This window comes from Erithacus rubecula (genome assembly GCF_903797595.1).
Source record: "Erithacus rubecula genome assembly, chromosome: 3".
Taxonomy (NCBI): domain Eukaryota; kingdom Metazoa; phylum Chordata; class Aves; order Passeriformes; family Muscicapidae; genus Erithacus; species Erithacus rubecula.
Window position 1 is genome coordinate 45,587,109 of NC_136689.1, and position 25,604 is coordinate 45,612,712.

A 25,604-nucleotide genomic window follows, 5' to 3' on the forward strand; every position below is an offset into this window, starting at 1 on the left:
TTGTTTTATTTTTGTATAAAATGGTTGGAAACTGTGCATTTTAACGACACGTTAGTAGTCAAGGTGACAATGAAAATTTAAATTATAAATTGCACAAGGTATCTTATAGACAGACAGTAAGTCATAGAAAGGCTATCTATACATTTCAAAATATTTCTTTTAAAACAAGAAATGAAAGAGGCATGACAACATTTTAGGCAAAGTTTAAATTACATACTACAGATAGAAAGCATTCACTATAAAAACAATTTTGACCATTTGGTCTGACTGAATCCAGCAAAATTTCCATAAGATTCAGGAGGAATGGAAGAATTCTCTTAGCTGTTCCCTCTATATAAATTTGATTGTCTTTGATCAGTGGATTAGAGCTGCTGGTTTGCACTTTGTTTCTTCTTTATTTCAGGTACCATCTCTAAAACACAAAATACTGCTGCTGTATCAAAGTTGGTAATTTATTTACTTCATAAGGAAAAACCCACAGTGATTATCCAAAACAAAAGTATGGTCAACCTTGTATAAACCTATTCTGCAATCAGCATAGGTAAAAATACTTCCTTCTAAATGATATTCCATAAGAGATCAGGTCTATCACATATTGCCACAGAGATGAGACAGGATGAGGAAGGACCCAGCACATGCTGGGCATGAGCTGAGAAAAAGGGACAGCTGCTTCCCAAGCTGCAGCCCAGTCTTTTCACCACCCAGCCTCTGTTGTGCTGCTCTGAAGATCATGCCTTGAGGAAAGCTTCCCATGCTGGTTTAGCAGCATTTCTTGGACTTTTCACCCAGCATAAATCCATAAATTGCTTGTCAGGAGGAAGGCAACTGAAATTAGAGGAACATTGAGAGTCTCAGACCACCTACACTGCAATAAGCAATGCCTGCACAAACAGGGTGATGCAGCTTCTGAGACCCTGCACAGCCACCAGTACCAGTGAGAAAGTTTTCTGATTTAGAGTCTTCATTTCAAACCTGGAGATTGGTCAATGGCCATCATATCCAAGAAGTTTTCTTCCAGCCAGGTGTTCATTTCACAGCTCTCCTGTGCTGCAAGAGCTGTCTAGTGCAAAGCTGACTGCACATTTTTTTATTTCTTTATAGGTAAGACTTTCCCCTCCAGCGATATTTATATCATGATCTCCTTGCTTTTCTATTTACGGCCCTGTACATAGCATCTGCAAGACACTGGCATCCAGAGTTTTGCACAGGAAGGATCCCTCACGATCCATCTGTCTCTTGAGTGCTTCACTAGAACTCAATGGGGCTTTTGTGGGCAACATCAGCTAGAGACTACCAGAGAGCCTTGGACTGCACGTGTTTATCACATCACAGTCCAGAGGACAGCTTTTTCTAGTTCACTCTGAGTCAGCAATGCTTTTTGTGAACAAAAAATGCTTCTCTGCATAGCAGAGGCTGCTCCAGTTTCCACTATTGCGCTCAGATTTGTAAGAACATCTCTGCTGCCACCCATCAGTGCTGGAAGTTTGGAAAACATCCATTTTGAGTTTGTCATTGAATACCAGGTAACACATACCTAAAGAGTGGGGAGAATACTTGTTTTTTCTATCCTATGACCCTTGACCCTCACTAAAAGAACCATAAGTTGCAAATAAATGCACCCAATGGGTTACACTGAAGCCTCATCACAGGTACCAGATGCGCACTACTCATGAATAAGGTATCCATTATATTCAATCTCATGATTCTGTGGTTAGAAATCATAAATAATGGACCTAAAAGAAGTTTCCTTTACATTGCTCTAGTTCATGTACCAAGCTCATTTTCTTCTTGCCTTGACTATTGTTTAATCAATTCAATGTTTACAAAAGAAATTTTTATGTATTTTACACAGGTACACCACATAGGTATAAGTGAAAATACGTGGGTCTTTGAAGTCAAGCCCGTCAATTATATCTGCTCTTAGGATATCTTTTCATCATGCCTCAAATTCTTCAAACCCTTTCTCTAGTAGCTCCTATCTATGAACCTTCCAGGTGCTAACAACAGTTGGACAGTCACCACAGGCATATTTCACAACATCCGTCATTACTGTTCCAAACATTTTCAGAGGGGATTGTTGATGAGGCTGCAAGACCTTTTCAAGATGACCAGGAAATATGATGGCCCTCTTTGTATCCTTCAGCCTCAAGGAACATCTTTGATAAGAACCCACCTACAGGGAGGTCTGCAGTCCCTGAGAAAGCCTTGAAAACTTTAGTCTGAGAAATTTTAAGAAAGCAATATTGTTTCCAAAGGAAAGTGCAAGCACAAAGCAGGCTGATGCCTTTGTGGCATCATTGTCCTAAAACAAGAGATGCTACAGATCACTCAACATTTCTGTTCTTTGCAAACACTTACATGCTGAGGGTGTTTTCTTCCTCCCAGGTGAAAATAATTACTTTGATATACTATGCCAAAGGAAGAGACTGCTTTTCACATGAGAAATATTTTAATTCTATTTCCTCATAATGCAGTACCCTACCATAACTCCTGGAGTTCCTAAACACCTCAGGAAATCCTGCAATACCCCAGCTGCTCACATGCAACCCCTCAAAGCCACAGGGGATCCATAGCAGTCCCTGTCTCAGAGCAGGCACCCCACAAGCATGCCACCCCATCCCCTAGTGGGAACAGAGGTCTTGAAGAGCAGTTTTTCAATCTAGAGAATCCATAGGACTTCCAACATAGCAAATTGTCCAGCCCAAAGGGTGGAGTGGCCGACGGCTTTCTGACATCCCAGAGAGGTTTCAAGAGCAGAGCAGAGAGGTTTTCATATCCTGCTGATTCAGGACCACAGAAGGCAAGGGCTGCCATGAGATGTCTCTGCTTCTACACAGAAACGATACCCAAGGACTCAACTTCCTAGAGTAATAGAAAATAGGATCTCAAAGCTCCTTGTCGAGGAGAAGAAACTTTCTTCTTTGGAAGACACAGGCTGAATTGCTGGTTCAGTCCTCATGGACATGTGAAAGGATTCAAAAGGCATGTGTGTATTTCTCCCCTTGTGCCTCAACAACTTTTTTTTGTTCCACAGGGCTGCACCTGCAGCATAGCAACCACTTCTCAGGGTCTTTCTGTCAGGCTTTGTATCTCACTGGTGCTAACAAGCAGATAGTAACTCTCTTGTCAGTAGTAAATTGGATGATGACTGTTAAAGATATGTTGGGGGAGGGGGAATTCCGCCAATGTCAAACTGGTTCAGTGCATGAGGGCTAAATTGAAGCTATCAGCCACATACTATTCTAATTCTTAAATTATGAGATTTTTTCCAGCAGGCCACTTCATTATACATTTTGGGGTCAATTTAAATCTTATTTTTGACACCAGTGGCAGGACAGATAGACCAAGTACCACACATACTGTTTCCCAAACATAGCACTGAACTTTCCCCCTAGATTTCCATGGTTCAGTTAAACAGAATAAACAAATAAGGATCTTTTAGCTGACTAACTGGAAAGTATTTTTTCATTGTAAAAAGATTATGCTGAGCAAGTACTGGAAACATAGATGAAGTGTTTCCAGAGCAGCTCTATACACTTATCTCATCTTTTGTTTGACAGATAGAGGTGATTTAAAAGAATCCTATAGCAGAGCAGCATACAACAGAGGAGCTTCATCCTTAGCCTGTCATTGATCTTGGCTGTCTATCCTTGCACCTCTGTCATCAGTAACAGCATTCACATTACAGGAGTAAACATCCATAGACTTGGCTCAACCTTTGTCCTGACCCACAACCCACTCTATGCCAGGAAAGGTCTATTATTTCATGCTCAAAATACTGACTACACAGTGTTTACAAATCCAGTGGGATGTTGCTGGAGGACACGAGCTGCTTCCAAGAACCAAGAACTCACACAGGAACAATTTTGCTTCAAACAACAGAGATCAAGGTTATGCTTACCTAAGTTCTGGGGTACAAATAGTTTGGGGCAAGGAGAAGGGATTGGGAAAACACTATTCTTGCATGTGCCACCAAGTCACGTGTTCCAGCACAGGCAGGCTACAAAACAGCAAGGATTTATGTGGTCCAATAAGTAAACCAGACTCTGACTCTTGTTCTAGGCTAAAATCACCCTTCGGATATTCCAGAGAGTTTTCTATCTGCCTTGGATGTAGAGGCATTTTGGAACACTCCTGTCTGTTGTTTAAAGTATCATGAGCCTCACAAGCTCTTGACATTTTACTGTGAATCCTGTTGAAAACAGCATCTTCATGCATGTGCCATACAGAGCAAGGGACCCTGCTACAACTTTGCCATAGAAAAAGCAAAGCTATTTAAAAGGCACAGGGGATAAAGCCTTGTAAATATACTGGTTCTTATTCCAGCTTTAGAAAGAAAAAAGCTGCTTCAGATACCACTGAATTCTCAATGAATGAGTTAACAGGCTGCAGGAAAACATCTCAGCAATTCTTGATCCTTCATCTTAAATGCCTGGTACTTACTTGTAGGAATAAAACCAAAGCAGTAAGTACATTCAAAAACAAGACCAGTTTTCTCATTAAATCACAATAACATTGAAAACCAGAAAACAATCTTCAAAGGAAGTAAGGAAAATACAGTCCAGAAGTGAGAAGTACCACAAAATGTCAAGTTATATCTCACAGAGCACTAACCAGAAGTTTTTAAACCTTGAGAAGCGAGCTTGTCCAACGTACCATTCTGCTCTTCTCAGCTTAGGATATGTGAGGATACTTAAGGAATGCAACTCAAATGTTTATGCTTTTTCCAAATTTAAACCTTTCTAAAACACTAAGCCAGTGAGATGGGTAGTGTTTTTCAGGCACCAGACACCAGCCTGTTAATTTCAAAGCAGATAGGCTTGTCTGGCTGAGCTGGGAAAAGTGGGGAGAAACCACTCATGCTAAAGAATTCTGAAAGAGAAGATTCAGAAGGTAGAAGTATTTGACAATAATTTTTCCTCTGTGCTTGACTTTTAAATTGGATTGCAGTCTTCTATCCTCCCATCCAGGAAAATCCTGTTCCCAAGTTATTTCTGGTGAGGTAAGTTCGGCTGTAGTTCCCAACTGGTGCAGTCCACAGAGGAACCACAATATCTATCAGCCATTGGGGCAAATGTGTTGCCAGAGGGATGCAGACAAGGTGGTTGATCTGAAATTTATATTCCAACACATTGTCCGGGTTTGACTTATTTCTGGGCTCAAAGATGTGGACAAGCCAAAAAAAATAAAAAGCCAGTGAAAATAATTAATCTCATTATTTCTTGGCAACCACTTTCCAATGTATATAATTTGGCACATTTTTGTATGATACGTGTCTGCAGATAGCTTTAGAGGTAGTACTGGTGTTTAAACACATGGAAGTAAACCAAATGCCTTGGCTTGGCCCCAAGTTCAGGTTTTTCCCCAAGGTGCCCATTCCTAGTAAAGGTTGTTACCAAAAGGGTGTTGGTGATCTTACTGTGACAAGCACAAGAGAAGTAAACTACATTCCAAAACACAGAAACTTCTTTAGAAGAATGTTTTCCACTGACTGAAGCTGTAGGTTCACCTCAGTGCTGCTTTGGATCCATTTCTGCCATGATTGAACCATGGCTACAGGAGCAGAGCACAGTATCCCCTTTTTCTTTCATCTTTCAAGAGGCTCCACTCCAGCACAATCCTTCCTGATGGAAGCATGCTGGAGCACTCCCCTCCAGAGTCCAGTCCCTGTCTTCCCTCCCAGTGCATGGAGGAAGACAGACATTGTATGGCTGAGTGTGTATGCTTTTGGACTGGGAGTCCAGAACCTCCCTTTTCAGTGTTAAATTGATCTTATAGGTACTGAACACCCAAGATACTCAAATTACTGCTCTATCCCAGTTTTCCTTCCCTCCTTTCATATGAGCCCTCTACTCCTTGAGGGATCACAGCTCCTGCTAGAGACTCTGTAGGCTCTGGTAATCCAAAACAAAAAAAAAAAAAAAACCAAACCAAAACAAAACAAAAACCAAAAAAACAAAAAAAAAAACCATTCCAAGTTTAAAAAATCAAACCAAAAAACCAAACAACAACAAAAAAAAAGAGTAAAACACAGAAAAGGATTTTTATTCCGTTGCCTCTCTTACAGTCCTTTTAGGAAGGAAAGCCCTTATCCCACCAGGCAGGTAATCCACAGCAAGGTAACTATGAATACAAAGTGCTAACACATGCATGAGTTTGGGGATTTTGGGTGGTGGAGATTTTTTTGCAGGACTTTTTTTTTTTTCAAAAGGCTGAAACCACACTATTATTTTTCTTTCTCATAATAATCACTGCAATAAGAGCACAGATCAGAAAATACTGAATTAGCCTCTTGGGTGCCCCATTTTGCACTACTAGAGCTATCTTCTTGGCACTGGCCTAGACAGCCCAAAGACATAGTATGTGTTGCATCACATGCTAATAGCCAGAAGAGCAACATTTATACTACTTTATATGAATGAGACATGAATAAAAATAGTGTCTTATGGATAACTCAACAAGCTATTCATCTAACAGGGCCTTAATTTATTTGATCTATAATAACAAAATATTTCCTCCTTTATAATTTCATTCTTTAAATTCACCAGATGACAGAAGAATATTGTAAGCAGAAATTCTGTACTAGAAACCACATTCCAGTGGTATTGAGAAATCACTTTCTTGTGGTGGAACTAGAAGCCTGTTCTCGGAGCTGCAAGGATTTCTATTTCTCTGTAACAGTTTTCTCTGTGGTTGAGATATAGTGTACACTACAGAACAGACCTTATTTTGGATGCCAGTGAAACTCATGAGTAGTAAATCTTTATTCTTAAGCAATTAAATTCTGACTTTAATCTTTCATTCTCTTGATAGAAGTGGTTTCCTGGATCAGGCTGAATGCCAGAAAATAATCTGCAAAACAAAGGTTGCCCCCAGCTCTAAACTATATTTAATATTTCTCTTTCACTGCAATCACCCCTGCTGCTTTCTTTTTATTATTTTTTCCTTTCTTCACTGTAATGTAGGAGATCAATTCTCACAGCTGGGAAAGAGCAAACAAGTTTTGAGACATGCTGTCTTAAGAAACCTGAACTATCTACACACACCAAATCTTGCCCTTTCTATTATTCATTGAGGCAAAAGTGCTAAAGCTGGAAGATATATTCCCAGTCCTCAATGCCTTACAGCTGCCCTCAAAAATCTCAGTTACAAACAACATTAATCTATAAGTCCATGTTCATCTCTATTCCCCCTTTTTAGCCTCTCTTTTTATGTCTAGGGGGGAAAACTCACAGAATGCTTATATTCCAGTTTATACCTTCTATCTGTAAATGAGAGATTATTAAAAGAAAAATACTAACTGCAAAGGTAATAGTATCTCTATTAACTAGAGGGTCCTGAAACATTTTATTTAAGCAGTTAAATTAACTAGAAAGTATTTGTCCAGTAAGACACCAGTGCTCCCTATTAAGCCTACATTCTTTATCTCTAATATATCTGAGGCTACTGAGAAGAGGCAGGCATTCATTAACAGTGGTCTTGCCACCTCCAGGGTGGGCTCTTTCCATTAGGAGGTGTCTGATAGGACTGTATTTTGAAGGAACATAAAAGACTGGACTGAATTGAGACACACATAAAACTGTGAATCTGAAACCTGCCAGAGAGTTTGGATGTCCAGTAGACGGGCACCTCTGGCTATCAACATTGAAAAGACTTTCTGGTTATGGTGATTGGTTCTTAGCTGGACAGCTTCAGAGACAGTAATGAGACTTAATGGAGGACGTCAAAGACTCAAGCTCTTTACTAAAAGCAGAAAAGGAATATTACACATACCATAAAATGCATTATATAATTGTGCTGGTTGCACGTGGAAGGGGGGAGGGGTGGAGCTGCCAGAGGGAATGGAGGGGTTGTCCCCTCTCTGGGAGCTTCCCCTGTTGGATGTGGGGACCAGTCAGAGGCTGATTTGGTGGTTGACATCCCAGGTGGCCAATGAGAGTGTTGTTTTGTTTTCATAAATCTCATTGGTGGGGAGTGGGTCATTCTCTTTTGGCTTCCGGCCTCTCTGGAGGTAAGGTGGCCGCATGGCCCCGGCACCCCAGCCCTGGCAGGAGCCCCCGGCCAGGCCGTGGCTCGGCTCCCCAGCTCCAGGCTCGGCCCTGGTCGCCTCCAGCTCCACGTGGCCCCAGCCATGCGCAGTTTTGTGCTCAGCTCTGCTCCCCTCTGCACATGGCATGGCCGAGCAGGGGGATCAGGGAGCCACCAAAGGTTCTTCCTTTCCCCCCCACCCCATTCTGAGAGAAGAGGCCTCCAGCTGACCACAGGGCTTCTTCACATTCTGGATGCAATTTTAACTCTTTCAATGCCTGGATAAGATTCTCGATCTCCTGAGCTCCCCTGAAGGAGAAGAAATACAGCATGGAGTCTACAGAAGTCAGCAGAATGAAGATAAAGTTCCTGATGGGAAGAGATTGAAAAGATGCAACTGATAAGTAGCTGAAAACCTTTTTTGTGGAGCTTTAAGGGGATTGTGACTACACTAAAATTCCTTTAAATTGTGAAATATACTTGGAGAGGTTTGGTTGCTTGAGAAGAAGACTTTTTGCCTCGGGGAAATGGAGCTCTCTGTTTTGGGACTGGAATATGAATAGAGACATTTAATAGAGAAGGAGATGAAGAGAATTTTTTTTTTTCAGTAGCCTGCCTTTAAAAGTAGTACCCCATGTGTGCATCATAACCCATAACATGGCTCTGGAAGGACTGTGGGAATGAGAGGGAAATTCATTGTTCTGTAGGTCCAGGCAGATGCAAATTGTGAGAGTGGAAACATCCCCTAAGCCTAAGCCAAAAGAGAGACTTTTCTCTCTAGAGTGAACTGAAATAATTATTGAAGTAGATAACTGACTGAAGTGTTTTCTGGATGATGCTGTTAAGAAATGTGGAATGAAGGAAAGGGGAAGGAGGGAATAATCTAGAAGTCTTATTCTGAATTATTTTTGTATTATTAATAAATTTCTTCTTATACCCTTTTAAGTTTTAAGCCTGCTTTGCCTCTGCTCCTGAATCCTGTCTCTGAAGGAAACTAAATGGATTAAAACTGGCAAACTCAAGTCACACCATGACAATAATCCAATGATGTATTGCACAAAATATATACTTCTTTCTTAACAGAGCTCTCCCTTCATTATTTTTAGAAATGCCTAAAATGTTATCAGACTTGGCATTTGGAAAGAAGTTTTCTTTTAAAACACCGCCTGTGTGATACAACTGCTCTAAGATTGAATGGGTAAATTTCTCTTTTCAAGACTTCAATATGTAGTTTCTACCTCTTAATACAGTTATGGGTTGGGTTTTTCCAGGTCTGATCAAGTGAGTGCCAAGATGTACTTTTCCCTTCTGCTTCCATCATCCAGTGTTCACCACTTAAATCTGATCCTGCAGACCTTTCAGATTGTTTGAGACTTTAACCCTGGGATGATACAGTAAGACATCATTTAATCCATATAAATATCCTGCAATTCTGCTTTGTGGCCCCTTGTGCAGCCACACATAATATGGGTCCACATGACTGAAAACAACCAGGAAAATGATGGAATTACTTCCTAAACTGAAGCCAGAGAGTATCTCATAATACTTGTTTAAAGACAGTGATGTCTGTTAGCACTATTGATTGGATAGCTACTTACTGAAGGAGGTGGCAGAATTAGCTCAGTAGACTTAATTTATCACAAGAATAGCCTATTGACTTTGAAAACTTGACCACCGACAGAAGAGAATTGTCATATTTGTTTAATAATTTCAGAAAAATAAATAGCTGTCTTGATTCCTCTCAGCTCCGAAAAACTGAGCAGATAAACTTTGTCCAAGATACATGACACCTTTCACTTTGCTGTGCTCCTATAAACTGGAGCCAGGGCATGATGTAATACTAGTGTTATCAATTTGCTTGACACAAAAGACACAGAGAGGACAACTGCAGACTGAATGTGTTTTAAAAGAAACATGTTTCCAAAGAGGTCAAAAAAGTAATTGGGCAGTAATACAATTGTGTGAGATGATATTAAAGCCTATGTTTACTCATTTTATTACATTTTGCTGCAAGCCACAGAACAAATTATCTATCTAGGCTGAAGTTTATTTTGTTAAGTTTAGAAATATACAGAAAATGAACATTTCAGTGCCACCTTTTGCTTTCCTACCTAGGGTAGAGTTCAAGACACTCTAGACTAGGTTTCAAAGCTATTGAGCCTACAGGAAGAGTAGGTCCCTAAATGCATTGAAAACCCAAAGGGGGGCTACTCCAGTGTTAAGTGCTATCTTAAACATAGACTCTTCCCACATATCCCTAAAGGATTGCTGTGTTTTTACAAAAGCAGGAGCTCTCGGAGAACTGCTAAAGTGTTGCTCCTGTGAACTTTAAACCTAAAACGTGCCCAAACTACACTTGGCAGAAGAGTGCATTAACTCCTGTAGAAGAGCATCACGAAATTCATCAGACAGCCCAAGTCTAGGTTTCTAATACTTCTGATTCTTGACACTGAACTATTTAACATCTATCACATGTGATCCTTTTCACTGCTAACTACTAGCAGAACAGGAAAGCAATTGAAAGAATTGTGCTTACTTAAATTAACAACAAGTTAGAAGAAGTTATATGTAATGGCTGGTGCTTCAGCTGCTTGGCTACACTAAATATTCAACTTATTTGTAGAAACCAAAGCAAGATGTAAAATGTGATTCCATTTCACTGATCTCTATAAAATCTTAAGTTCAGATTAACCCAAACTTCATTTTCAAACATGTGTCCACCTGCTCATTTATAATTGCATATCAGAACCATCTGCAGCTCCTAGATTATTATGTTCAGAATGAAGACTTGGGTTAAGTGTGAGTTTCTTCAGCTGAGTGTGCCTTTAAGTGTTGTATTCACTAGAGGTTCTTCAAAGCTAATTCATTCTTTGACTTTATGGATTGGTTATGGCTTGAATCTCAAAGCAAGAGGAGCTAACAATTTATTTCCCCATGGATTAAATACACACCTACTTCTTCATATGGAAGGAGGTCCATCTTGGCAAGGCTGTGCCCAAATCATGAGAAGGGGCATCAGCAAGCCATTGCCTAGGACAATTTATTGTCTATCATGGTACCAGCCTTCAGCTCTGCTCCCAGGAAAGCAGAACAAGTTATCCTGCCTGCATGAGCTTGACAGAATGCACTGGAGACAAAGATACTTGCTCTAACTTTTCCAAATATCACTTCCTCTTATACAGAAAAAGGTGAGAGACAGAGTTCATACCAGAATTAGACTATTCTTATTCTGTTCTGAAACACCACACTTCCCATCTCAAAGCACCAGGTGTAGGTGGTACAGACCATGTGACAATAACCAAGCATCTCAGCAACCTGTTCTGCTTTAACTGCAGGGGGCTGATAACTGCTCTGCAAATGTTACATGATCAGTGCCAGGTCTGAGACAGACACAAGCACTCCCTCCTTCATGTGAAAAAAAGCCCTTTATTGTTCAGAACTGCTCCTTAAATAACCTCCTTAATGTTCCTTGGCAAGCACTTGTGATTGGTTCAAAGTTCAGGCTGCCCAGCTCTCTGACCAATAGCCTGCACAGCCCAGGCAGGAACCCATAGGTCCAAAAACCTGTCTGTTTCCACATTTGTCCTATCACGGTTCCCTGGAGGGCTGCCTGTCCCACCAGGTTCCTTCTCCTAATATGGAGAACCATTTGCCCAGTAACAAACAAGCTTGTATTTTAACATGCAAATATGCACTGCTTGGGGCAATCAACACATTTACTTCCCCCAAGACAATCAAAACTCCCCAGATGAGGTAATGAAAACACCTGCATACTTGCAATGGTTTCCTAATTTGTTATTCTGTCTGAGAGCACTACAGCAAAACCCTAACAAAATCCACTGCTGGTAAAAGCCTAGTGAAATCACCTGGCACAGATTTACTAAAGTGATACTTTGCTTTTTACTTCAGTGCTTTTCCCAGATAAATTTGCAAGGGAGTGCTATTTCCATTACAGATGTCTTGATTGTAGCTGCGCATGAGTATCTTGTCACCTTAGAAGAATTTGGCCTCAAGAAGGGCCAGTTCTCCAAAATCCTAAACAAGCTGTATGGTTAGACTGAAAAACATTCTAGAAGCCCTAATGATGCCACCCCACAGGTGGTGATGAAGAGCACCTCACAGTCAATCCCCACCACTGAACTCAGTGGAGCACAGACAACTTACAGGTGGTGCTTAACCACCTGTGTGGCCAAAGAAACAGCATCACACTGGGGTCTGCTTTATTCTACTATTGGCATTACATAGATTTATTCAGAAAATGCTTGTTTCAGGTGCTATCATTGCAAGGAAAGAAACTGGTACACATAATAGAACAAGACAGAGATTTAACATGTTTTAATGTTTTAACATGAGCACTTCTCTCTTCAGCCAGAATGCTAAGCTAAATCTTATTACCATGGAGGTCTCCATTTTATTCCCCTCACAATCCTTCATCTTCTAAAACCCACATACATGCCATTAGGCAATAAGCTTAAGGATATCAAACAGCAGGCAATTAATGTTAACAACTGACTCAGTCTTCTTCCAGAAGTAGTTTGTGGTCTTAAGCAGACTTTAGAAGAGAAATAGAAGAAATCTAATACATACCAACTAGCAAAAAAATAGCACGCACCTAAAAGGGTAAAAAAACAGAAACTGGATGTGACTGCAGAACCTATATTCAACATGTATTCAATGCTTTACCGTTCACAGGCACTTTCACTCACACCAGCAAGAAGTAGAATGGCAGTAGACATTTGCCACCTTCCATATATGCATCTCCTGTTCACCCTTAACTAAGGATCTTTTTCTTATAACTCATTGTGTCAAATGCCAGGACTTTGGCATTGAGCTGTGGCTCAGTATTCCAGACCTCAAGAATCATGTTCAAGTTAGAGTAGCTTTTAAAAGGCTGTGCAAGATTATTTTCTTCTTTAAAGGTACCATCTACAGTTAGGAAGTGGTTATGTTGTTGTTCAACAAGATAGTCTAAATTTATTATCAAAAAGTAGAAAGTAGCTACCGGAAATTATTTGCCATTATTAGACCCAGCAAATCCTCAGTGATCTACATTCTAACAAGACAGCAATAATTCTGATATAGTCTTAAAAATTGGAAATCTTTACGGACTACAGCTTTCTCTTCTAACCCAACAGATAAGTTGTAACAGCAATGCTTTTTAACAAAACCAGTGAAAGCCACTGCTGGAGTTTCAGGAAGGCATTATGCATTGTAATAAAAATATTGTGATACAATTTCCAGTCATCCTATTGCTTTTTTTCATATGGAGCCAGTTATTACAAAGTATCTTGTTCACCTGAAGAAGATACATTTCCATCCCCAAAGGCTTTGTCTGTAACACAAATAACCAGGAATTATTGGTACTCCAATTGATGATAGATAAATTACTGCTTTCTATCTGGCATAGATGGAACATCATTTAGAAAAATCAAAGCTTAGCAAACCTGCAGGCATCCAAAATCCCCATATACACAGAAGCAAACCAAGAATCTCTAACGTGTGCTCTCATCACTCAAGAGGGATGTGTGAAAACTCATTCAAAATATTTGCTAAGACAACAAGAAGAGCGTTCACCTTCTGCTCCTGATGGATGGTGATTTACAAGCCCAAAGTGACAGCCTTGTTACCTCACACAGAGACAGGCCCCATGTTTAGGCTTGTGCCAGGCTGAGCTCCAAGATTCCATGAAGACTTTCAGTTTCCTTCACAATGGGAGGTCAAAACCTGAACCAAATAGAGGGTGTTCCTGGCAAGAAAGCACTGAACTACACAGGGGAAATAGGTTCGAAAGAATAAACATCAAGTGGGTGCATGGTGTTTTCAAACCACCATTTTAAATGTTATTCTTTGAACTTGGAAGTCAACCTGAAACAAAAGTACATGCTGAGCAACACTCTGTAAACAGGCTAGGATTCATAAGTTACCCAAACACTGTCACCAAAACCATCAAATTTGATCTTCTGGAAATAAGAGCTAGGCAAGCACCGCTCTACTTGTGGAATGATTTAAAGACCGCAAGCAGCACATACAAGCAGCTCTCCTGAACCCTGATGTTGTACACAGAAGTGCACCACCAGCAAAACATTTATGCTTGTGTTTCAGGGAGGCAACTGTATATGCACACCCAGTGAAAAATAACAGCTTGTGCCCGGAAAGGACTCTTGCTAAGGCAAAATCTTTACTCTCAGAGATAAATCCTTGATTCTCCTTTCCCCCCAACAGAGAAGTCAGTCAACTGTTTGGTGTGAAAACAAATTCTCCCAGTGAGCCACAAGCTGAGCTAACACAAGAAACATTTCCTCTTGCCTAGCTTCTGCAGATGATGGTACTTGGTCCTAGGGCATTGTATTTAGTTTCAGTCTAGAGCTGCAGATCAGCCCGAGGCTGAGAATCCCACCCTTGCCCTGTTAATGAACAAAACAGTGTTGAAAGGAAAGCATTTGCCTCCAAGAGGAAGGATTGTTTTTGAGGACTAACTATTTAGCTGTTTAGAGTACAAACCAAGCAAAGAAATTTAGCCAGAAATCAACTGTGGGAGTAACACAGTTTCTCTCTGTATAATGTAATGGTTTTCTTAACTAAGTTAGAAGAGAAGCAGCAATTAATAGTATTCTAAAAAGAGGCAACTCATATTTTAACAGAGTCATTTGGATCTGATTAAGTGTATATGCACTTATTTACCTTTGTCTTGGTACATAACTCAAATCCATCTGGGCAGCAGTTCTGCTGTGGAACAACAAACTGTAGTGCACATATACACACACAAATTCACACTGACTTTATGAAACAGTCACCAAATTTTGGCCAGATATGAGCTATATTCAAAGAGATCCAATTTAATGCTATTACTTCAAAACCAAAGCTAGGTCCCTATTCTTCAGTGTCCAGATAAGATCACCTAAAAAGAACATGTGGTTCCACACGTGTGAAATTCCACAGCATTACTATGCAAAGATACACTGATCCTTAGGGCCACACAGCTATGGACAGCCAGATCCCCTCCCTCACTGCATGATCACTCACACAAAGCTAGAGCATCATACTGATTATTTTTGCACAACCCTCTTACTGGTGAGAAAAAAAACAAACAAACAACAACAAAAACCTGTGCCAAAACATTCAATTCTCCATTCCCCAGCCTTTTTACCTTAGAAGCAAAACATACAATGAGTTTAAAAATTTACATTAACTTTGTGAGGCTTTATGGGAACTTCAAAGCACCATGGCTCAGACACAAAAAGTGTCCCAACTATAAAAACCCAAAATCTGGATGGTATTAGGGGCCTAATGGGATACTCAAGAATATCTGACTGTGTTACTTACACTTACACTGCAGTCACCACTGTAACCATAGCTCAGTGCAGAGGTACTTCACCATAAAATTCATCTGAGTAACAGAATTTCAGCATTTGGACTTTTCTGAGCTCTGACCTAAACTCTGCTGGTTCCTGGATAGGAAGCTTATAGTCAATGACAGCTGCCATCTACTTCACATGCAGCAGCTGTTACAGTCTAAGAATAGCATAAATACCCAATAGCATACCCAATTTCTATGAAGCTTCGAAGTCCAGCTTTGTGACCCAACTGGGAAAAGAATTGGTTTTGAGAAGAAGGATTATTTCTGAGGACAAAATATTTATCTGCTACAACTACAAAATCTACAGTTATCTACGCAGATCTATGTGCTGAGCTAGGAGAACAACACCCAACATCAGGAAGCAACATAGGCTGCCCATCTGTACAGTAAAGCTTTAGAACATCTACTGAGGAAGCCTACGCACAAAGTTTTTGAGAGTCAGGCACCAAACTGCACAGTCCTTCCCCTGTGTTGAGTTGAACAAATAGAAAAAATAATTAAGGATGGAGAAGAAGTAATGGAGCTTGTGTGTTCATTAAATCTACCTACTGAATTTTTTTCTTCCCACTCTCCTTCAAATAGCTTAAATTTCCTCTCCCAGTATCCTGGGACATGCTGTGGGAAAAATGGGACAAATCAATTCACACCTCTAAAATTATGCTACTGTACCCAACACCCACATACAGACACTTACTGGACCAAAACAAGAGGCCCTGTTTATGCTGGGATTTGCAGGCCAAAATCTTCATCACTTATTCTCCTGGCACCAGGCAGGAGTCTGGAACTTTCAGAAGTTGATTATTCCTGTTCCACAGTACAGAGTGCTTCACTGATGTATTTAAACAACCTCCAGTTATAAAAAAAACCAGATACATGCTTATCACTGGCAGGGGTGTGATGTCAAATGAACACCAGCCAGCTCTGTGGGAAGGTCCAAGCTTGCAAAAGTCAAGAGAAAGGAAGGAGTCAACCAGTGCAGCACAGGCAACACAACTCCTAGGAGAGGTGGTGGCCCAAACAGAGCTCACTAAAGACATATTTTAGCAGCCAGCTCTACTGAACCAAAGTGAATGGTCCCCAGCACAGCTTTGTAAGCTGTTCTTTCCCAAGTATGAAGTTTGTGCTGGCTACTCAAAGCATCAAGATGTGATGAGAGGCATATATCCAGATGCCTTCAAGAAGTCTCAGCTTCTGGCTTAGCAATGCTGACATATCTTTTCTACTTTCTCAGCTTCAAAGGTGTTTTGCTGCACCCAATCTTTGCCTCTATCTTTTCACTGAAACTTACACTCCCCTCTCTCCTATCACCATCCCTGAAGGCAAATCAGTTTTTCATTTACCTTTTAGCTACAGATTACTTGCCTTGGTAGTCATACCAGTCCATCCAAAACATAGGAACAGCATCCATTAAAAGATGCATCTACCTATTTCCACCTATCCTTTCTTACACAGCACTCCTGTGTTTTTCTACTGGTCCAGGGAACTTCAACAAACACAAAATTTGTATCTGTCAATACAGTCCTTAGGGACAAGGATCTTCCTAGTTACTCACTGTTCACACTTAGACTAACTCAGACCAAACTGACCCACTGCAAACTTAAGAATGCTAAACCTTCTCCCACCAGCTCTCCAAGGCTCATAGCCCTTCCCTGGGCTCCTGCTGGGCTTGTGCTAATTCACAGCAGCTGTAGCTTGGAACCAGGTTTCTCCCAGCTGATGTGCTGCTTTAAGTCAGGTCATACTGAGATAACAGAGCTTAGTAGATGACAGTTGTTTTTCTGATGAATATGTTTCTTCTTCAGAGGAAAAATACACAGTGTCAGCCTTAAAAGGGCTTTTCCCTGATTTGCCAGGGAAAAAAAAAAAAATAAAAAAGACTAAAAATACTGCAGTATGGGGACCTTAAAAGGGAACCAAAGCAGTCACCAGCTCCTATCCTAGGATGACATGGTGTTCTGCTTTACTGGGAACACCATGTGGAGGGAACTATTGTCTTTCGTTACAAAGCACTAAGACAAAAAATCCCAAATCCTCTCTTTTTCCCAAAAGAAAGGGTTGTCTTCTTAAACAACTACTCAGAGGTAAGGATATATCAAAATCCATCCCAAATGAAGAAAACAGTTAAATCCACACCAAGGCAGGCATTTCTCACTAAAGCGGGCAGGATCTAAGTGTGCAAGTTTCTCCGACAAACAGGATAAACGAGCCCAAAAACACAAACCCTTGAAAGCCTGGTGGCAGCGTTTGGATCTAAGTTTATAAAGCAGCACATAGTTACACTGCCCTGAGCACTGCCTGGCCACACAAGTCTGTTAAGCAGCTCCCAACTCAGTGCCCTAATAAACTGAAGAGGGATTTGAAATTTGCTTGGATAAAAATTGGGCCACAGTTAAAGGACATTGTAAGAAGTTTTGCTTAGCAAGGATCTGGATGACTGGGATTTAATAATAGATGATTAGAAAAACATTGCAGCATTTCAACAGTTTGAATAGTGCCACTAAAGTCCCAGGGAGAGCAATTCAAGTTTGTGTCAACCAGTACCAAAGGAAAATTATTTTCATGAGTTGAGGATTGACCAGTCAGTTTTCATGTATAGGATGAAATTTACATTTGCCATGATAGATAATGACTGATAGAAGAAATTCTTTGTGTATTGAGAAGTTACTTTTCACCTCTGTTTTAAAAATTATTTTATTTATCCAAGGTTACTTGTGGGAAAAATTAATGGTTAGTCAAACACATATTACTTAGTTGCAAAAATAATAAAGAACTTTTTAAAAGGAGAGAAATGAGAGTACCAAATTGATTTGAATTTATTTGACTTGAATTTTCATCTCATATGGGAAGGCAAATTAATATTTATATACTGTAAAATCAAGTGTCTAGCCACCAAAATAATGTCATCAAAAAGCCATCAGGAGAAAAGGTCTTATTATTTGAATAGATTTTTTTCCTTCTGTGGTTCTTTCTTCCCGAAGTCTAAATAAACACTTGGGCTGCAGCCATATTTCATCTGTTAGAAGTCTGGGGAGATTGCAGGCTCCTGTGTTAAAAGAGAAAAAAACTTTTCTCTTGGTAAGCAGTGAGAGTAGAGTCCTGAGGAATTGAGGGAGAGGCTTCACAGCCCAAAATAATCACCCATTCAGAGTAATTAGGGTGAGACACTTGTGGGAAGCCATTTTCAATGCTCTCCATATGTAGCCAGAGGAAAGCAAGTAGTACACTGACAAAAGGAGCAGAAACCTCCTACGTGGTATAGACCACAGAACACAAGATAATATTGTCCAAGAGAACACCACCTGAAGTCCTAAAGCTGAGGCATCTCAAGCTCCTCACTGGAAATCAATTAACCACCAGTACAAAATGTTCGCCTACACATGCTTTAGGCAGCCATAGGGTTCTGCAAAGACTCCATCTGCGAGGTGTAGATCTCACTCTCCCTCTCTATATATTACAGCAACAATTAAAGGCACTCCAAAATGCAGAAGCACTAGTCTCTAAGCCTTCCTGGAAGTGTTTGCACACCCAGCTTCAGAGGAGCAGTGATCACCAATAGAGAAGTACAAGAGAACTGGGAGGACTGCAGGGCTGTGACTTCCCAGCCTGGCTGCTGCAGCTCCAAGATCATCACCTGGCAGATGCTGCTGGCAAGTCACAGCTTTGGCAAAGCACCAACAACTGCCCCATTTTCTTGTGACTCAAGACTGACCCAGGTGGTAGCACTCATGCCAGCCAAAACCTTGCTGTGACTCAGCTTAGGTTTCAGGTGAATTACAGCTTAGGAGTTTGGAGCTGTTGTGGATTTTTGTGTAAGATGACACTTAGGGATTGTAGAACAAATGGCATTTTCTTACTGAAATTCCTTCTTAATTAAAAAATTTCAATAGGAGTTTTCCTTCCTAGTGTCAGGAGGGAAAAAATGTTGTGAAACAAACCCTTCCAGACATCAAAGCAAGAGTGATTGCTTCTGGGTTTCAGAACAGGCCTGAAACTGGATCCAGACCAGTACTTGCAGACATTTTCATCTTTAACAGCCGTTGCCCAATGGCCCTCACATTCCTCCCAGCGGCCACTCCATTGTTTGTGAGCATCCTCAGTAAAGCTGCTGTAAATAATTTGCACAACCCTCAGCCAACCAAGGCTGAGATGGTACCACCAGGACCATGTGAACATCTCAAGCTATAGCTGTGTTACTTTGCATGTGACAAGAAATGAAAAATAAAGCCTTGAGCATTCCAGTCATACCAAGTGTGCTCCTGATAGCTCTTTTAAACAAATCTCCACTGTTTCAGGGACAGAGCAGAACTGGAGTCTGTCTGCTTCAATTTAAATCTGTCTTTGAATGATGTCCATGAGTTAGCAGGGAAAATTACAAGGGAAGGAACAAATAAACATTATAAAAAGAAAAAGAAAACCAGACTTTTTAAACACAGATGCCTGCATAGTTCCCAGGCTAAGGATCCATGTGTTAAAGAAAAAAACCCGAATCTTCTCAACAGTGCACAAGCTCTAGCAGCTCCAAGCCTGTGTAACCTCTCTGGAAATCAGGTATGGATTTGCAGGGTTGAGGGGAGGGAGAGAGGAGAAGCATAATCCCTGACTTGCTCCCATGGCCTGTGCCTTGCAGGGCACATGGTCTCAAGTCATACAACAGGGCTGTCTGTAGGGGCTGGTGTAAAGGTTGTCCTCTCCAGAGAGGTGAGAAACGACCCTGAAAAGTGCTTTTGTCCATCAGCAGGGGCAATACACCTGGTGGTGTGGTCAAGTATAAAGAGCTTTAGCAACTCTAGATGAAGGAGAGCTCTGGCTGCTACTTTTTTTGGGGCCCACTTCTGCCTCTGCTTTCTGCTGCACCCAAGGGAAAGACTTCTGTCTTTTATATGTATGTACCTCAGCCAAAGCCATTCCAGATTTAGCACAATGGCCCCATGAACCTGTTTGTGTCCACACTTAAGCTGCTGCAGGACAAACAGAAGTCCACATAGACCCTCTCTCCAACAGGAACCCAAGACTGCAGCCACCAATCACAGGCTGGTGTTAATGTATAGTGCTGAAACAGAGTAAATCTCCAACAAGTAACAGTAGGTCACTTCAATGGTATCTAACTTGTCCCACAAAAAGGTATCTAGGTTCCCGTTTGGCCCAGATATATTTATGTGGTTCAAACTTATGCCCACATTTAATTCAGGAATGTTAGAGACTGAGTGTAATTTGTGTTTGCACTTCTAATACCTGTGTACAAAATATTAGACAAAGACAATAAAAGGAAAACTATCCCCATCTCTCTCCCCAAGCTCCTCTTCAGCTTAAGCCAATTTTCTAAGTCACTTAAAGGCCTTTAAATAAAATGAAATCCTAATGATGTTGCTGCCATGAATAATTAATTGTACCAGTACAATCTCTCAAACAAAATCCATTCTCATTAGATTAGAGGTTTTCTCAAGACACATGAGTTCATGATGGCATTTTTACATCCTTCTTGTCTCTTATGTTTCTTTGTCTTTCCTTATCCATGTCTTTTCTTATTTGTGTCTGAGACACAGGACTCCATCACTTCAGTAGCCTCCAAAGCAACAAAGAGCTCCTATGCAACCAGGCATATGGTGGCAGGAGTTTGAGAGCACTATCTGCAACTTTTGAGCAGCCCAGTGGGGTGGGGAGTTCACTGGACACTCCTGCTTCCAGAATCCAAGGACTCTATTTGAAAGGTTTAGTCTTCTCTGCTAAAAGCACTAATCTTGAACAGTTTAAGTAGTTTGGTTCAAGATAAGTTAAAGGTATTCGCAGTGGTTTAAGACACAGGAGGTTAAAGAGCATTGAGATTCTGATATTAATAACCAGGCATCTCTCTCTTTCTACTCAGCTTTCTATTCAGATTATTAAGGATAACAGGTGAATTAAGGACAGAGCACTGTCCTTTTTAATCTATCTTTATTAAGGAGCACTATCCTTATTAAGGATAAGCACTGTACATAAGAAGTGATTTGTCTACAAACATTTTGGTAGGCAAAACTTCCAAGACATTGAGAGCTACACTTATTCAAAGACCAAGGAAACTATTTTAAAGTATAATAGGAGTAATTCACAGTATCCTTAGCAATAGCCTGCGCCACAAGGAATAAATCTTATGATCAGACTGCTGGCATCCAATACATGTTTTTTCTTAAGCCTCTGAGAGTCCAGACTCATCCAGTGGAATTTTCTTCTTTTGAAAGTGATGGTAGTAAAAGGAATGAGAGCTCCCTGAAGTCTTCAAAGCAACTATATTTTTTTTTTTTTTTAAGAGGCATAAAAATAATGGCTAGATCACCAAGAGTCTTCAGGAATCTGATTCCATTTTGCACAGAGGCAAGCATTACTTTCAGTGCTGAGAACAGATTCCAAATCTGGTAACTACACTTCATCTCTTACATGTTCCCTGAGAGTTCAGTGGGATTTAGAATCATAAAACAGAGACCTCAAAAATCATCTAGTTCCAACCCCCTGCCATGGGGGGGTTCCACTAGACTATGTTGGTCAAAGCTGCATCCAACCTGACCTTGAATACAGTCAGGGATGGGGCATCCATTCATCTACAACTTCTCTGGACAACCTGTTCCAGTGCCTCACAGCAAAGAATTTCTTTCTTATATGGAATCAAAACTATTATCTGATGAAAGCCATTCCCCCTTGTGCCATTGCTGCATGTCCCTGTGTCACGGTGTGACTTGGGTTTGCCAGTTTTGACATATTTAATTTCTTTTAAAGATAGGACTTAGGAGTAGAGACAAGGCAGGCTTGAAACTTAAAAGGGTATAAGCAGAAAATTATTAATAACACAAAAAAAGAATTCAGAATTAGATTCCTAGATTGTTCCCTCCTCCCCTTTCCTTCATTCCACATTCCTTAACAACCACATACAGAGAACACTTCAGTCAGTTATCTACTTCAATAATCATTTCAGTTCACTTTAAAGAAAAAAGTTCCTTTTTCTGGTTTAGGCTTGGGGGGGATGTCTTCACCTTCACAATTTGCATCCACCCGGACCTACAGAAAAATGAATTTTCCTCTCATTCCCACAGTCCCTTCATCTCCTTCTCTATCAAACGTCTCTGTTCATATTCCAGTCCCAAAACAGAGAGCTCCATTTCCACAAGGCAAAAAGTCTTCTTTTCAAGCAACCAAACCTCCCCGAGCATATTTCACAGTTTAAAGGAATTTTAGTGAAGTCACAATCCCCTTACAGCCCTACAAAAAAAGGTTTTCAGCTGCTTATCAGTTGCATTTTTCCAATCTCTTCCCATCAGGAACTTTATCTTCATTCTGCTGACTTCTGTAGACTCCATGCTGTATTTCTTCTCCTTCAGGGGAGCTCTGGAGATCAAGAATTGTATCCAGGCATTAAGAAGTTAAAATTTTATCCAGATCATGAAGAAGCCACACGGGCAGCTGGAGGCCTCTTCTGCCACGTGGAGAGCCGAACCGAGCCTGGAGCTAGGGGCCAGAAGGCACAGAGCCGGGGCCCCTGGGGGCTGCTATCGGCCCGGCGGCCAGAAGGCCAAATAGGAAAAATGAGCCCTAGTAACGTGATTTATGAAAGCGAAATTACTTTTAATTGGTTTCCCGAGCTGTCCACCACAAACCAGCTCTCTGATTGGTCCCAGCAGCCCACAGGGAAAGCCCTCAGAGACGGGACAGCCCTCCCACTCCTCCGCTGCATGGTGCTTTCCCTCAGGCAGCTCCACCCTCCTCCGTTTCATGTGCAACCAGCAAACCCTGTAAAAACTCCCCCTCCAGTACTATTTTTGGCCCCTTTTAGGTACTGGATGCTGCTTCAAGGCTTCCCAGAGTTTTCTCCAGGCTGAACAACCACAGCTCTCTCAGCCTGTCATCATAGGAGAGGTGTTCCAGCCCTCGAATCATCTCTGTAGCCCTCCTCTGGACCTGCTCCAAAAGTTCCATGACATTCCTGTGCTGAGGACCCCAGAGCTGGAGTCAGTACTCCGGGTGGGGGTCTCACAAGATCAGAGTAGAGGGGAAGTATCACATCTCTGGACCTGCTAGTCTTGCATGGCATTGTTGCATCAATACCTTATTGTCCTGCTACTTTGGATGCTTCTTCACAAATTGCAAACCCTGAATGAACATGCTGCTAACAGGGGGCTGGATCAGAGAACTAAAAGGGAACTCCTCAGTAACAGGATTCCTTGAGCACTACCTTACACCTTACCTGTGGTCTTCGCCCCCATCACTCTTCTTGAGAAAAGTAATTCCATGGTTAGGAATTATATTCTGGCCCAAATTTACTCTTGAAAACATTCCTCTTTAAGCCAGTTTTGCCCTTCATGTCAAAGAGCTGCTCTTCCTGAGAGAGATTATCTCCTTGATGTGTTCCCAGGCAATATTCATCATTTCTCAGTTTTCACCTTATATGATTTAAATTCTCCTGACCATCCAGTGTCAACACCACTCCACTGTGGAGATTATCTGTGGTGAAAATGAGAGAGTGGAACTACACACAGCAATGTACATTAACCCCTTGAACAGTGGAGTTAGCAATTCCTACCCTTCTGCCAATTCCTCATTTGAGGTACCTTAAGACATCAGGATTGTAGATACTTTTTTCCTGGTTACCTACGACTCCCTGTAAACATCTGATCATGCATCATATCCTACATACTCTTCCTTTACTGTTTCCAAGTGCTATGTTTTCAGTTTGTAAAAGTAATTCTTGTTATCACCATCCTCTTAATATTGCTGGTGCCTCATAACTTCATGTCAGTACCAAATTTCACTTCAGAGCCTGGTCACAGATGTGACCACGACATAAACCTACCACTGGAAAAACCCATAGGAAGACAGTTCATGTGAGTTTATTGCAATGTTTATTACACATTTGTGTTAATAACCTGCTTGCTTTGACATGACAGTCGTCTTTTTAAAAAAACTGAAAGGTTTGTATATTTATACATTACACTGCATATGCATATGCCCTGGTGGAAAATCTGATGGCCTAGGAGCTGATAATTCCTTTTCTACACATAAACCATCTTGCAGCAGATTCTGCTGGTGTATGTGAACAGGGTGTACTAAACTGAGCAGTAACTCCTTGGATATACATGTGACTGAAGGTGAGTGCTTGCATTTCTATGTGAATGTACAGAGTGAGTCAATCTGTTATACTACAAGGAAGATCACTATACCTATTAAACTACAATGCACAAAAACATTAGTGCAGCTATTAGAATCAAAATCAAATTGATATTTGAGATTATCATTATCCATGTATGCAATTCCAATTTTTCCTCTTAATGGAAAATTCTACACAGGCAGAAAGGCAGTGCAATAAACTCTATAGAAAACTTAGAAAATCAGGATAATTCACCCTTGCTGTTCTTTGACCTAATCTTTATCTTTCGGCATCACAAGGGGTAGAGAATATGAAGTGGTATCATCTGCATTGGGAATACCAAGGCAACAGGCTCTCTCTCAGCTAAAGGACAAAGTAAAATCTCATGGCATCAACCAGGCCCTCTGATATCTCTTTCAATGATGCTAATTGTGCTCTCAAATGTCTGATTTGAAAACTCACTTGTCTTTGTGATCTTACTATTGCTTGTACACTGCAGATCCTCAGTGATGGAAAAATATACCACTTGAAATGAAAGTTAGCTTAGCTGCCAAAAATATCTGGTATTATTTTCCTTCTACAAATATTAAAATTCTATCTCCTTCTTTAACAGACATAAGGCATTTCAGAATGTTTACAAACACAGAAAAGAGGAAGAGACCTTCCCAACAGTTTTTCCTCACAACATGTTCCCTGAGCTTCACCATCTGTTTTTCTCCACTGCCCATCTTCATGCTACACTACTCCCTCAGAAATAGAGAAATGCCAAAACAAGAAAAGCAAACTTTAACTGTATAGTTATCGAACTAATATATCCCTCACATTTTACACATGGAAGCTCCATAAAGTGCAGTCACAAAAAGGGAAGTGAAGTCAGTAGAGAGAAAAATGAAAGGAAATTTGGACCACTGTAGACACACAAGCCAAGGAAGAGAGAAACTGAAGGCTATATGATATTATATATTTCATGTACAAGTAAAATTATGCATGTCTGTAGTAGCTCAGATAACTTTGGGGTCAGTTCTTTGTACAGTGTAAACAGGCCCAAATCTACCCAGCTTATTAACTGGCTTCATATGATGTCCAGATGAAGAAGAGGGAGAACTGTTT

At 40.8% G+C, this 25,604-nt stretch overlaps 1 long non-coding RNA gene across 1 annotated transcript; it reads right to left on the reverse strand.

The window, feature by feature from the left end:
- Positions 1 to 434: 434 nt before the first annotated feature.
- Positions 435 to 17,092, reverse strand: LOC306800608. The gene is made up of 3 exons (XR_013773871.1): positions 16,726 to 17,092; positions 4,357 to 4,442; positions 435 to 3,710 (listed from the first exon to the last, which is right to left on the reverse strand). It is a non-coding gene; the product is annotated as an uncharacterized lncRNA (long non-coding RNA).
- Positions 17,093 to 25,604: the final 8,512 nt, after the last annotated feature.